Source organism: Charadrius vociferus, unplaced genomic scaffold, assembly GCF_000708025.1.
Source record: "Charadrius vociferus isolate BGI_N301 unplaced genomic scaffold, ASM70802v2 scaffold411, whole genome shotgun sequence".
In the NCBI taxonomy this organism is placed as follows: Eukaryota; Metazoa; Chordata; class Aves; order Charadriiformes; family Charadriidae; genus Charadrius; species Charadrius vociferus.
In genome coordinates this window covers 1,223,743-1,237,631 of record NW_009646935.1, presented here as the reverse complement: position 1 = coordinate 1,237,631, position 13,889 = coordinate 1,223,743, and the positions used below count along the sequence as shown (strand labels likewise).

Sequence of the window (13,889 nt, the reverse complement as noted above, 5' to 3'; positions counted from 1 at the left end):
CCAAGAATTAGAGTATTAAATTAAATATTGGATTTGGTCCATCCCACCCTTAGAAAGGGGTGTGAGCAGCAGCTGAAAATGGAGCGATGTGGAGCCTCTCCAGGGCACTGCCCTCCCAGGGAGAGCAGTACAAAGCTCGGGGAATCTTTGGAGCTTCCCATCTCTCAGCCTTTTAGGTGCTGCGCTCTAACATGAAGGTCTGGAAGGAAGTTGTCTAACACTTGAATGGCAGTGAAGGGTTTTTATCCTTTAAGCTGCTGTGTGGCTCTATCCAGACTTGATTTACTCTCATGCATTGAGTGTCTGAATTACCAGGCACTGGTCAAATGCACGGTCCTTTTATATTTTGCTGCATTTGTTTGGAAACTGATAGTATAATTTCAGTAGCTCATTTTCTTACATGGACAGCAAAAGAAATATTTACCCAAGTTTCCCGCCTCATAATTTTAGAAAACATGATCAGTTTGCGCTCCTGGGACCTCCCCAACCCTTGTTTTCTCAACAGCATATTTAAGGTGAGAGACTGAGTGCTGGCTACCGTATAGCCAGCCAGAAATGTGAATATATTGTGGGTAGATGTAATCAAACTATTCTAGCTCGTATGAGTAAGAGCAGTAGTAAAGTTGGGTTGCAGTGTTGTACGTGCCACCAGCTGCTGGCAGCTTTGCATTTGAGTACCTGAGTCCCCGTTGAACGTTTATTACCTCATCTTTATAGCTTTTGTTTGTAGGAGAGCGTGGCCCATCCTGCACTGCAGACACACTTTCAACCTGAAAAGGTTGCTGTCATCCCAGAGGCACTGGCAGAGGCTGACTGATGGGCTGTCCCACCAGATGGTCAATAGAGGACCCAATTCAAATGGGAATGAGGTGGTTTTTTTTCCCTGCTGATAGGAGGAGCGAAAATGAATAAGATAATCTCTAGAGAAGGGAGAGGCAACACGTAACTCAGGCTTGCGTTGTCCGTTCTTCTATCAGAACTGAATACGATCAGTGCAGCCGTAACTCTTGCCTGGGAAGATCGCGAACAACTCTACTTGCAACCAGCTTGCACTGTGGCTGCCCCATGTTCCTGTGGCTGTGCACACACGGGGCAAAGCTCTGTGCCTGGCCGTGCCAGTTTGTTGCAGATGTATAGCAGTTCCTAAATTTTCAGGGAATGGGCTCTGAACCGTTAAAATAACAGGATGCTTTATACGGATTGGGTTGGGGCGTGGGAAGAGAAGGCAGCTCTGAACCTCCATTACTTTCTGGTGAAGCAGAACTCAAGGAAAAAGCACTATGGCCACACACTGTTTCTCAGTGTGCCTTATTTAGGAGGGGGGAACAAAACCCGTGTCCAATACCTAATTAATACAGGACACGGGGCTTCACCTTCTTTCAGCCTCAGAGATTCAGAACAGGTTGGTCAGGTCGAGCTCTTCCTGGTGCGTGAACAGCTCACTAACCCGCAGCTCCTAGGGATCGCTTGGGTATATCACAGCCAGCACAACTGGGCCCATCACAACTTTGGTAGTAAAGCCAGAATAGAGAGTCTCGTTCACTCCCTCTTGTCCTAGCCCAGGCTTTTGAAATGGCATTGCTCACAAGGAATGGAGACGCAGCGATCACAGCGAGAAGGGATCACATCCCCTTAGCCATGGTCGGGGAGGAGGAAGGAGGTATTAGTCATCTGCCAATGTGGGATAGATGAGCTAACTTCAAAAAATAAAATAAATCCACATGGTTCGTTGTTAGGAGTCTGTTTCCCAGCAATAAAAAGCAATATCCAGCCCTTTTCTTCTTGTAATTTTGTTTCCAGCAAAATCTGAAAACCTCCATTTTGATTATTGCTATTGGGAAACGTATGTGTTGTGTTTTATTTGATCCAAGATCAGCTGGAGCAGTCTGAAGCTGACCACATTAAACTTTGGAGCGGCTTAACCACAGAAGTTGCAATCTTGGCTTTTCCCACAATGACTATACTAGCAAATGCCACTTGCACATTTTTGTCACATATCAATAGAAATTTACAGCTGAAGAAAGGTGGTTTTTTTTTTTAAAAAAATCAATAGTTTTTCATGACTGCCTGAAGCTTTATGATTTGGCTCACTGGGTTGGTTAGAACTGTTTGCTGAAGCTATTCTGGTGGTAGCAAGAAGGTATAAAGTGCTCTTTTGCAGCCAATATCCACCCTAAATTGTTCTTCTAAGTCTATATAATATAAAATGATTTGAGAAGCCTGTAAAATCATTCAATACATGTTTCTACATTATTTTCTCCGTGTTTGCATTTGTTATTTTGCACTTATTTGCTTTTTAAAGCAAAGCAAATTATTACCAATAATAATACCCCTAAAAGGATTGCCGAAGGGGGGCAGAAAAACAGTTGTTATGCACAGTGCTTTTTATGTCCACATGTTTTACTGTATTTTCTTTGGAAAATATGTTTGGGGATGCTTTGGGGGTGGGAGATTATATATGGCTTACAAAACATATAAAAAAGAATGGGGACAAGCAGATAGTAAGCCTTAATTGCACAATCTAATGCCACTGATTCACAGGAAAGCTCTCTAGGACCAGGCTGTGTGGAAGGTGTTATAACACTGTAGTGCGTTGATATTTTAAGCATTCATTAATGTGTTTTAAAAGACGCCTGAAGTCACTGTCATGTTATGCTGACCTGACACTCATGTTTTATTCCCCTTTTATATGGCTTTTGGTCCAGGAGCAAGGGAGATGTGGAGTAGGATCACTATTTTGTCCAGCTGTGCCACAGGAAGTGGAACTAAGGAAACCTGAAAACTTCAGCTTGGCTAGGAAATCTGGGGGGAAAAAAAAGAAGCAGGAGACTGTATAGAAACGGCATTTGAGATCTACTTCTGCTTTGGGAATGGTTGTGGAGGCTGCTGGTGGGAATCACCGAGTGGGACCACCTGACTTGCTGGAGTAGAAAGTACAATGACACAGTGTGGGTTAAAAGTATAGTGTTTCCTAAACCAGGTCTAAATCCTTCTGAGTTAAGAGCTGCCTAGTGGGTTTGGGGGTTTTTGTTGTTTTAATGTCTTTTTTAGGCTGCAAGCATGATGTAAAAAGGCTTTACTAGTAATTGGAATCTGTTTCATCTTATAGATTTATAATCAACAGGTTATAAATTATCAGAAAACTATTTCTGATATTACAAATCACAGACTAAACCTTGAAGGTTAAAGGCCACTCCTACTGCACTGCTTCCTGCGCTGTTTTGCATCTGTGTCCAACAAACCTTAAGTCTTGCCCAACAGGGTAATCGTGACAAAGAAGTTAGATGCTGAGTATGGAAGGTTTACCTCATTGTATTCTGTTTTGGGTATATTCTCTCATTAGAAAACTGTGAAGGTATTAAGTCCTTTATAGTTGGTTATGGACTTTTTTCCGTTTATTTATTTTTATATAAAGTTTTCAAAGCAACCCTCTCTAGTGGATCATAGGCCATCTCTGCAGGAGTTGCATTCTGTGACTTCATAATTTGTTTCATTAATTTCTAGAACAGAACAATTGTTCACAAGGAAAACACATCTATTTTTCCCATTTTTATCCCTCCCAGTTACTAAGAGTCAAGTTAGAACCTTTTCTTACTGGATATCAATACTAATCAGTACGTAAAGGCAAATAAAGTAAGCAGAGAGTTTTGTAGTTTCAAACAATGAATCCATGAGGCCTTTTCAAAGGCAGTAATTTTACCTGTGTGTCAGATGGGGAGATGTCTTTCTGTCTTTCTGTCTTTCTGTCTTTCTGTCTGTCTGTCTTTCTGTCTGTCTGTCTTTCTGTCTGTCTGTCTTTCTGTCTGTCTGTCTTTCTGTCTTTCTGTCTTTCTGTCTTTCTGTCTATTAATCTTTTGAAATAATTGTTATGTGGTTACATGAGAAGGAATAGAATCCAGCCACCCTCCCCTGGGATATGCGGAGATAAGCATCTAGCTGTGACAGCACACATCTCAGCACAAGATTTCCTGAGTATTTTGAGTATTTACCCAGCTTCTTAGATAAGTTTGGCAGCCTTGTTCTTCTGTAATGCCACAGCTGCTCCTCGTATATGCATACCTGGAGTTGTCTATGCTGAGTATCAGTCTCATTAATGAGAGGTAACATGCACACCCTTAGGTATTTTATTCAGTAGGCACATCGCACAGTGGTTTAGTTTATTGCTTCTTGTTACATCTGCAGAGAACAAAGTTAGAGAGCTGTCTGTGCTTCAGTCAAAGGCACGACAATTAGCTGTGTCAAGATATCTGAGCTGGTTTAACATCATTCCCCTCAAACAGTGGGAGAATGGCACTGAAGGGATAATGCAGCATAGGCAGCCTGAATATTCATCAGTCAGGAGATGCACCCCGCTTTTGCGCTGGTGTCAGCACCTGAACTGGGTAGTTTAAGGATACCGGGGAGGTCAGAGAACTGCCCACATCCCACTAGCCTGATGTCTCTGCAAGAATTGTTTCAGCAGGGTAACAGGAGTAAAAACCAGTAAACATTAATTTTAGTTACTTAAGGTGGTTGGGTCTTACTCTGAACATATATACTGGTTTCAAAAGATACCATTTTTATTTCTTTTTCCTTTGTAAAATAAAAATACAATTGAAGAGTTTGAATTGAACTGTGAATCAATTGTTCTGTAGGGACAAATGTGCTCACACACAGAAATTAAAGAATAAATTAAGCTGTCTGCCATAGAAGTTGGCCCTAATTAAGGTCAATTCTCCTTGATAAGTAATTAATCAGGAATCCTTATTATAGTTTAGTCTCTCTGTTAACAATAAACAGGGCATTATTTTATTTTTATGGTTAGAATAAGTCTCTTAATTGATAGTATTCTGCAGGAGGCAAACATCCATCAGCACTGAAACTGATACACTGAGGACATTTTAAATTAGAACACTGTTAGTTAAATTAGTCAAAGTACAAAACTGCAAAGCTTGTCCTTCTGTAATTTTTTGCTTATAAAGAAAAAAAAGCACATCACCTATCAACAAATGAGAGGACAAGGTCTTTGCCTTGAGGTGATTACAAATATTATTATTTAATATTATCATTCTCGTAGAATCCAGTTTACCGTGGTTGTCCTACTCTGCTCATCATCTTAGTACCTGGACATGTTTTGCTATGCAGTAATGGCAAATATTTGTTGTGTTGTTTTCTATTCTTATCCCTTTACACACGGAGTGTGTGCAGTATGATGTTCTGAATGAACCTTGTCATATATATATGTATGCATATGTGAAGCATATATATATTACACCAATTTACACACACAGAGGCATTTACATACATACATAGATCATGATGTATTTATATTGGTGAAAGAAGGCGGAAAAGGTTTTGATTGTCATTACCTGTCCCTCTACCTCAAGTTTAGTTCCTGAGTGTGGGATGCAGCACAGAAAATAATTATAATTATCTAGGAGGCAAAGTCGGTCCTCCCCTAATATAAGAAGTGGAGCTTAGTGGAAGAGCAGCTCCAATGGATTCCTTGTTTGTGGCATTGTTCTGTATGCAGGAGTTTGCGGAGTTTCTTCACAGCAGGGTGGGCATAGTACTTGCAGGATGCTCTGCCTGAGCAGTCTCCAGGATGTGCAGAGCTGAAAGAGGAAATGGGAGAATGCTTATTGGGGAGATCTGTCAATCACAAATGCCCTTTGCTGTGGTGAAAGAGCCAAGAAATCTGTTAGCAATTGCAAAGCAGAAGTGGCAAAAAGCTAGCTTCACTTCAGGTGAAAAAATTTGCGCATGATGTTCTCTAATGATACTACTGCTTAATGAGACTGTTTGTGGGTAAAGAACAATTTGGAAAAATAAGAGAAGAAAAAGAAATGGGATTTGCTTTTTATAGCCCTAAAGTTACCACATTTAGCACGGAAGGCTCTGTGAAAGGCTGTATGTGTGCACAGCCGCACACATGCACACACCCCTCGCTTGCCTGATGCTAGACTAAAGCCATTTTGAGCCTAATGCTCTTGAATAAATTGCTCAAGAGTGGTTAGTTCACCCATGTGGAAACCTCACCTCTGTGACGCTAGCAAAGTCAGCAAGGCATTGGGTTATCTGCTCTAGAGCACAAGGCATTTCAAACGTAAGCTACCCAGAAGGCTATTTAAGATGCCGAGTTTTTTCTCTGCTGTGTTTTTAGGAAGTCTTAAGAGTGGGACTTGATCCAACAGGTCCACAAATCCCCTTCCCAGTGACTGTGCTTTTTTTTTTTTTTATCCTCCCTTGTAGACATTGCCCATTCTCTTCCCTGCCACCCTGATGTATTTGCAAAGGCTTATCTGACCAAATAGAAGCAAAGCTATTCACAGCCTTCAAGTAATCACAGATTTGTATGTCGCAAGTCAGAGATATGGCAGCTGGCTAGGTTGCATTTTGGAGTGGCTGAGCTGTGGGGAGGGGATGTATTTGTAGGGTAGCTACTTATAGTGGGGGTCTTCTGGTGTGTGAAATCCTGCAACCTCTCCCCCCCTTTTTTTTTTTTCCCTTTTGAAATAATCCCTCACTAACATTAAAGGTGCAGAAGTATGAAAATGAAAGGAGTTATATGTCTGGTTTCTACTAAGCTTTTTCTAGGAAGACCTTGATCTTAGTAAAGCCAGAATTTTAATAAAAATAGTGAAAGCACATCATTTGCAGCAGCTGTCTGTCAAATATGTGTGAGAATAGCAGTAAAAGGCAGCAGCTCTGAAAAAGTGACAAGTAACTCTAATGAGAGATGCCTCGGTTTTACCATGTTACTATTTCTAAAGTGGCCTTGACTTCAGCAGAGTTACTTCTGACTTTCAACTTTCAGAGGTAAATATCTGCCAGGCGTAGAAAAAACACAAAGAGAAGAAAGTAGATGCACTAAGGGCAGAAATCAGGAGGACACTCTTGGTGAGGTTAGAATAATGCCCTAGTTGATTGCTGGTTGCCTAACAGACCCCATTTGCAAAGTGGCAATCTCCAACAGTAGGAAATATCTATTGTAACGTACATAAGAAGCGAAGAATTTGTAACTAAAAGGATGACATTGTTCCTTTCCTTCGTACAGTTTGAAGATAATGATGCATTTTGCAATTTCGGCTGTTAATGGCTGTTGCGCTACATGTTGTAAAGCAAGTATTTATACACTGTTAGGGATTTTTTTAAATACCATTGTGCTCATGAAGACAAATAATATATTTGGGTATCATTCAAGCCTGATGCTGATCATTCCAGTGAAGACAACAACATTCATGACTGTTGTCTGCTTTGGGGAGGCGTTCAGAGCTTGGCAGTACTGAAGTCTCTCGTCTGCAGAGCTCCCTCGCCGTGGGTTAACTTCTGTTTGGATTTTGTCTGATTTGCTTGGGGTTAGCCTTTCCAAAAATCTGGCAGGTTTCTTCTAAATACAATTAAGTTTATTTGCAGGCTTCTTGCATTTTGAAGAGCATATTGTTGAAGGTCTTTGTGCTATTTTGCACTGCTTCCTTCAAAGATTTCCTCCTTACAGAAGCTGTTCACAAACACTAATGGTTTCCTGTGCACAGCCCTTTCAGTACTTTGCAGCACTTCCACAGGATGTTTTGTTTGTTTGTTTTGGTTTAGTTTTTAAGATGCCAAAGCAATGTCGTTCAAACCTTGGGGGCTGTTAGCAGCAGTAGCAGAGGAGAACATAGAGGTAGCTATCAGATTTTGGTTTCCCCTTCCAGCTACCTGTTGGATTTCACAGTCCAGTCAACTAACACTGTTTGATCACTTCATGTGCTACATGTATTCAGTGTAAGAATTTATACATGCTCTGCAGTATTAAGTGATCAAAAGAAGTGAGATCCTCTGTTGTAGCATTGATAATAGGCTACTCCGCACTGCGTATCTCAGCACAGCAAGCAGGGAAATTGTCAAATTGGTTTTGATTCTGAAAGATCTTCAAGATGAAGAAAGGTAAGATAAAGGAAACTACTGCCATTGAGAAAAATATACATGGTATGAAAGCTTGCCGTAGGATGGCTCTACACTTGATGAGAAGAGAAAGAAAGCTGGCAAAAGAAAAAGACAGGACTGCTCAGAAAATGGGATAATAACCAGGACTTGCCTTTCTGCAGGGAGCCCAAGCCCAACCTCTGTGCCACGTTGTAGCTCTGCTGTCTGGTAATAGCATAGCTACGTTTCCTTGTGCGGGGTCTTTTCACTTCAGTGGTACATTTGTCTTATACATCAGTAATCGAGAGGTTTTTTTGTTTGTTTTTTTTATTTTACTTCTGCTTAACTACTTTGCAGATATGAATTGTTTCAGATACACAGTAAGTTTCTGAAGTGAGAATATTATGTTTTCTTAATTTTACAGGTAGGAGGCAAAAATATTCATCTAGGTGTGCTGTTTGGATGCCCGGCTTTTAAATGACTTTGTGGGCTGGGTTTTTTGTTTGTTTGGTTGGATTTTTTCTTCCAGTTTTCTTTTACATAAGTCCGTGTCAATAATGAGTACTTCACAGCTGAGTTAGGAACAGGTAGTTTCCAATTGGATGCGCCAAAGCAAGGGAAGAAGGGGGAATGCATTTGTATACAGGCAATCAGAACAATAAAGGATGCAAAGTCTGCATTTAAACAGTGTTTAAAAAGTATTTTGTCCCAGTGTCTGTGGTAGGCATCTGGAAATACTCAAGATTGTCATTAATATTAAAGGGAAGCTTATCAAATGATAGTGAGAATGGCAGGTAGGTGTTAGATTTTCATTAAAGTTCAACAAGAGTTGGGTGTCTTAATAATACCATTTTTGAATTTTGATAATTCCCTACAGGTTTTTAATATGAAAAGCCCTTTGACTCAGATTCTGAAAAATTTATTACTTGGGTTTTCATGAGCATGTGTGTTGATCATATGGCTATTAATCATTTAGCGAGAAAGCCTGCTTGAGAATTTGCTGATTCTTCGCTTCTGGTCCCAGTTATACCTCCTACTGACTCTGACTTTGGATCTGTTTCAGACACGTAAATTATCAGAAAAGTTCTATGAAGCCTTTCTAAGCACAGAAATCAATACCCTTAAACCAGCACAATTTCCAGGGTGGATTAGATTGTACCAATATTAAGGTGCTGCTGGTGGGGGGTTTTTTTGTTTTGTTTTTTTTTTTCTAGGAATATCTTTACACCTTTGGATGACTATATTCAGTCCCAGGAACACTATTTTAATAATTTATTTATAAAAACACTCTGAAAAAGTGGAAAGCAAGCCTCATTTTCAAATTGCATGTTGATTGTCTGGAAACACATGTTGATGTTTGTGTGGGGAGGAACAGTGGTTGTCATTTGGAGGAGCTGGAGCTCCCAATGACTATGCCATTCCTCAGGCTGGGCTTACTATATTTGAGGTGCACAAGCTCACAGGTGTTTGCCTATGTGGAAAATAAGTGTGCCAGAACAAAGTCAAGGCATGTGAGTTACCTTGGCCAGTAGTTAAAAGACTTTCCCTTCCTTCAAATTAGGCTCTGTTTGGTGTAACAGAGCCTGTAGTCTCTGCAACCCATCCATATGTCTCACTGTAACTGGGAACCCTTGGTGAGACACTAGCAAGGTCAAGACATTTCTGTGCGACATGCTGTTTTGACAGAAAGTACCATGTTAAGGGCTGACTACTTAAATTGTTCTTTACTGCATATTTTCTCAGAAAAATTTAATTTTGTGTACTGCAGTAATGATGCTGAGTGGATAATGAGATGCAGTATGCTGCTGCTGCGGGCTCTACACCATATGTCTTCCATAACTATTGCATTTTGGGGGGCTGGTTGTTAGGGTAATTGTATTGTCTCAGTAATTCATCATCAGAGTAACTTGAAATAATATAGCTGTGATATATAGCAGTGAGAATTACAGTGTTTAAAACTAAACAGGAAAACTGCAGTCTGAGAGCTGAAGTGTCAGAATTGTAGATTTATAAATATTTCTACATTTTCTGCTTGCTGAGCTTTATGTATAAATCGAACTGCTATAACAATACTTAAAGCAGACTGTAAGAACAATTATTTTAAAGCAGAAAGTGATACAAGTTATTATTTCATAGTAATAAAGAGTAGTTGCTTCCTACCCTGAAATACTGGGACAGTGAAAACTTCTGTGATACCTTCTTTCCAGGCTTTTTGTTCCGTGATTGCATATGTGGCATTTCGTGACATAAAAAAATCGGTTTAAGTCATGTGTCACTTCTTCCACTTAGTGAGCCACTTAGGTGGCTTTTTTCCCCAGGTATGCCTCAGTTGTAAATTAGAGTGATGCTAGGCCCATATTTCACTTACCTCTTTTAAGGGTCATCGGTTTAAGGCTAGAAGCTGATAATTTTTACAGAGCAACACTTAAGAGTGCAGTAGCTCTGGTAGCATCTGTATGTATTTGCATACATAATATTGTTACAGTGACAGTGCTATTTCTTATATGTCAACCAGGGGCATGTGGTGAACAATGAATTTTTATTATTTCTGTATTGATTTAGAAAATCTAGATAACTGGATGGCATGAAACAGGGGTCGTTTAAAGGTTTATGAAACAATCTTACAGAGCTGCTGAGTAATACACGAGAGCAAAATATGTTGCAAATTCTCTCTTCATCTCTAACAAAATCCATGAAACAACTGAGCGAGGATCCCAAAATTAAGGGAGCAAAAAAAGGTTTGTCGCTGTATATTTATGGTTATAGATCTGTTTTTCAAGTGCCTTATACTGTCTCTGGAAGAATCTTGGTGTAGATGAGAAAGGTGTGCTTGGGTTTGCACTTAGGTGAGCACGCACAGGGGCTGCAGGAAATACTGACAACATTTGTGGCTCTGCAAACAACAGTTTTCCTCTCTGAATAGTATGAATATTGGCTTAGTGTAGTGTTAGGCAGCATTTTGTTGCCAGGATCACATTTCAAATTGGATTGGTGTGTGTACATGGCTACCACAGACCTGCCTGTGCTTCTTGCAGGAATCTAAGGGTCACATCTGGATTCCAGCCACTGCTCAATCCAAGTAACGATATCCTTCAAGTAATCAAAAAATCTTCCTGAATGCAAGCATGATCTGTACCCGAGGCTCAAAAAGACCAGTCAGCTGTACATAAAGTCTTATGGAGCATTTTGGAAGTAACTATTGCCAGTTCATCCTACCAGTCCCACTGTCCTGGAGACCAGGAGGCTGAAAATCAAGTACAGGAGAACAAATCTTTGCAGAAGCAGGTCCAATGATAAAGATAAAGGAGGAGCAGCAAAATTGCTGGGAGACTAGATTGAGAGGAAGCCCAAATTTGATATGAGGGTAATGAAATCAGTGTCACTTGCACAGAGTATCACACCTCCAGTTAAAAAAAAAAAAAATAAAATCAAGCAGTTAGTTTAAAATTATGGGATTTAACATGATTTTCAGTTCTTTCTATTAGCCTGTCAATGCAGTAGCCTGCAAGACTTTGGGTTTTAAGCCTTCCTTACAATGATCAGAACTAGGAGCTTGTTTTAAAATGAAAAGTGGGATTTTTTCATAACCTAAGGTCTACAGAGCTGTGGATTTAAGAAACAAGCAAATATTGGGAAAGTTGCAAATAAATGGTGAGAACTGGCAAGAAGGAACACTGGGAATAGCTCAGTCTCCTCACTTAAGCTTAGGAAAGGGAGAAGTTTGGTTTTGGTTTGGGTTTGTGGTGTTTTTTTGGTTTTGTGTTTTGGTTTTTTTTCATTCTCCACCATAGGTACATATTTCCAGCTGGTGGGAAAAGAAAGAGAAACCAAAGTTTCACGCTTGTCAGATGCCAGTCTGTCAAAGACAGAATAGCGGGTGGGTGCACCCTATCAGACATCAGCAAAAATCTTGGCTGCCTTGCTTGAAGTGCCTACCTATGACTGATAACTTTGCCTGCTAGCGCTCTGATAGAGTTTTCCAGCCCCTCCTACCTATTGTACAGTATGTCAAGCCCTGATATATTGAAAGCTATAATCCATCCCTGAAAATGGGTACCTTTCTGAAGTCATGAAGGGACACAAAACCTGACTGTAAGTACTCAAGATGAGAGATGACATGAGGATGCCTGTGCCTATGGTGTGTTGTCTTGCAGTTGACTAAAAAGTAAAAAGATTTGATTACTGTTGGTAAAAATAAGGTCGAATATTTTATCATTTCTCATAGAGAAAAGCAGTACCAAAAATATATTAAAAAATCACTTATGAGGTTAGGTTAATGACATATTACCTGAGAGTATGAATTTTAAAAGACATTTTCTGAGAGTTACCTTCTTTCATTTGAATATAAAAGGTGGATTCATTCAAAGAACTCTTCAGAGATGTTTTATATTTTCTGTGTCTTTCCCAGGAAACATTTCCTCTGGAAGATTCTAGATAGTAATAAGAAATATTGATGGATCATTAGTCTAAAATACATGTAGTTACTCAATTAAGCTTGGGGTTCAGATGTATCTTCTGTCCATTATGTATCCCTCCCCTCACTCCCTGAGCAAACAGTACTATTTTTACATATGAATTTCCTTAAAGGATTCAGAAAACCAGAAATTATTTTAATTATTTTGCATACATTTCTATAATATAGCATATTAGCCTCTGATTACATTTGAGTTAAAATTATCTCACTCTTCTTAATAAAACTTAAGAAACTTACTCTTCAATAAAATCTAAGTAAACCATCAGTTAGTTCTAAGAAACTGTTATCACATTCACCAGAAAGTTGTGCCTTGGGGACTGACAAGCTGGCACACTTGAATTTTTTTCTTCTCTGTTTGTTCACCTGTGGGAGTCACAGTATTATTACTTTTCTTTGGAAGTGGTTAAAGGTTGTAAGTATTATGAGCTTAGGTTGTCTGTGGTCTCTTCCAAAACTACTGTTGTGCTAAATTTGCACACGCTCATGTTAGACTGATTCCAGAATTATTACTACAGAGAGCAGTAAAACCTTGCTGATGCTATAGGAAATATTATTCTGGAGATATATATATATATACTTTTTTTTTTTAATACTAGCATAGGTTTTACTGCATTTGGAGTTGGCAGATCGGTAGCACTGAACTAGGGTCCAAGAGGGAACAAATTGCACTGTCAGCTGCTGACTCAATTTGCATTTCACGTTTCTCACTTGGTTCTCGGGTTCATCAGCATTCTTGGTGCTTCACAGAAGCCTGTTAAAGCCAAGGCAGAACTATTTAGGGTACACAATTCATAAAACATGCTTGAAAATATTCCAGTGGAGTTGCTAGATTACAATAGTAGCTGCCAGGGCTTTTGAAGACAAAATGTTTTGAAACGATTGGTATATGCACATGCATGCACACACGCCTATACTGTCTGAGCAATCAAAACTCCGAGGGTTTCAGAGCACATTAGGAATGTAGGATTGTACCTGTAAATCTCATGCTTTTGTCCAACTGCTTTGAAGCCATTAACATATTTATCCTTAACCCTGTGAGCTTGGACTCCTACAAATGTCTGGACAGCAGAGTTAAACTGTAGGCAAAGCCGACATTGCACGTTGCAGTAAAGTGTAGGGGTACGTTGGGTAACACCAAATAAGCTTATCTGCCTGTGTGGGTACTGTGGAGAGAAAGTCACCCTGGCCTCAATAACAGAAGAGCTATGTGGCCAAAGCACCTCCAAACCAAAAGTTTAGATTTTCTAAGAGCTGTTGGTGGGGACTCAGAGTGTCACGTAGCTTGTCTGTAGGTGATTTGGAGATCCCTGCGCGGCTTTGTCCCAGGGAGCAGTGGTGGTGATGTGATGGTTTTAGTGTTATTCATAGCGCCTTCTGATTTGAAGTTCAAAATAATTTGCAGAGACAAAAGCGTTTACACTACTTCTTGAAATGCTTCACTCTTTTCTTGAAGGTGTGTCCTCTCTTCTGGCCTCTCTTGAAATACTATTGGAGACTCTCCCATCCCCTGTGTGCCTCCACTCTGTTA

The 13,889-nt window shown here is 39.9% G+C and overlaps 1 protein-coding gene across 1 annotated transcript in view; it reads left to right on the top strand.

Annotated features, from left to right (window-relative positions):
• Positions 1-13,889, top strand: part of NRXN1 (neurexin 1) — a 472,728-nt gene that overhangs the window by 326,314 nt on the left and 132,525 nt on the right. The window lies entirely within an intron of this gene.